The sequence below is a fragment of the Bison bison genome, unplaced genomic scaffold (genome assembly GCF_000754665.1).
Source record: "Bison bison bison isolate TAMUID 2011002044 unplaced genomic scaffold, Bison_UMD1.0 scf7180017857787, whole genome shotgun sequence".
NCBI lineage: Eukaryota > Metazoa > Chordata > Mammalia > Artiodactyla > Bovidae > Bison > Bison bison.
Window position 1 is genome coordinate 17,328 of NW_011488360.1, and position 1,759 is coordinate 19,086.

A 1,759-nucleotide genomic window follows, 5' to 3' on the forward strand; every position below is an offset into this window, starting at 1 on the left:
AGTTTTAAAAGATCTAAATTCACATCTCCATGAGGGACAAGATGTATATTCAGTGATGATATGAAATATGAATAAAAAAGCATAAAAATCCAGTACTCGCTATTTTGCCTGATTAGAGGTATTGCCACTGTGTATGATAGAAATCATTGCTGTGAAAATGAGGCATCTAATTTTTTGATAGCATTCCCTTATAATCCTTTTATTTCTACAAAGACATAAATGAGTCTTCTTTTCACCTGAACACTTAAAGAGGCTAAGGTATGCCTGTATCTTGTTCTGGTTTTGATTTACATTTCCCTGATAGCTAATCATATTGAGCAACATTTAGAGAAGTGTTTCTCAGGCAAAGGGTACATCAGAATCACCCAGAGGAATTATAAAAATGCAGCTGCCTAAGCCCTACTCTAGAACCATTGAATCAACCTGTAATGTGTGGTACATAGATCGATTCATTTTTAAAGACAATAGGAGTTTATTGTTCTCTATTTATAAGAGTACAATTCAGTGGCATTAAGTATAATCAAAACATTGTACAACCATCAGCACTCTCCATTTCTAAAACTTTTTCCATCATTGTTAACAGAAAACTCTGTACCTGTTAAATGAATCTGACTCTTCAAGTCAATTCTAAATGTAATCACACAGTATTTGTCCTTTTGTTTCCAACTTATTTTACTTAACATGATGTCTTCAAGTTCCATTCACATCAGAATTTCTTTAAAAGATTGTAATATTCCATTGTTTGTATATATCATATTTTGTTAATCTATTCATTACTTGATGGACACTTTGATTGCTTCCATGTTTTTGGCTATTACAAATAATACTGCTATATAAACATGAATTGGTAAGTATCTGTTTTGCATTCTTGCTTTCAATTATTTTGAAAGTAGAATTTTACCTAGAAGTACAATTGCTGTATCACATGGTAATTCTCTGCTTAACCCTTTGAGGAATTGCCACACTTTTGTCACAGCACCTACACAAGTGTTCTAATTCCTCCATATCACTTCCAACACTTATTATCTTTATTTGAGAGTCATCCTATTGGGTGTGATGTGGCATCTCTTGGTTTTATTTGCATTTCTTGAATAACTAGTGATAATGTAGAGCATTTTTTAATGTGCTTATCAGTCACTTGTATATCTTTTTTGGAGAAATGTCTATTGAAAACCCCTATGTCCATTTTTGAACTTTGTTTGGTTTTTTGTTGTTGTTAGGTTGTAAGGGGCTTCCCAGGTGGTGCTAGTGGCAAGAACCCGCCTGCCAATGCAGAAGACCTAAGCAACACAGGTTGGATCCCTAGGACGGGAAGATCCCCTGGAGGAGGGCAAAGCAACCCACTTGCCTGGAGAATCCCATGGACAGAGGAGCCTGGTGGGCTACACTGCACAGGGTCACAAAGAGTCAGACATGACTGAAGCAAATGAGCACATGCAGTTGTAAGAGTTCTTTATATGTTCTGGATATTAATCCCTTTTAGGAAAATGACTTACAAATATTTTCTTCCATTCTGTAGACTGTTTTTGTATGTGCTCCATTTCTGCATGCCTAAGACAATGTATGGATTTTAATTTAAGCTAAAAATCAGGCTGTTTTAAAACTAAGTATTCACATTTATAAAATCTAAAGTGTTTACTGAAGACAGAGGCTTACATGTAAATAGAAACTTTTGATGGAAAGTGAAAGTTTTAGCTCCTCGGTTGTGTGTGACTCTTTGTGACACCATGGACTATAACCCACCAGGTTTCTGTCCATG

The 1,759-nt window shown here is 35.3% G+C and overlaps 1 protein-coding gene across 1 annotated transcript in view; it reads right to left on the reverse strand.

The window, feature by feature from the left end:
• The window catches only part of LOC105003940 (transcriptional regulator ATRX-like), an 11,136-nt gene that overhangs the window by 3,684 nt on the left and 5,693 nt on the right, over window positions 1-1,759 (reverse strand). The window lies entirely within an intron of this gene.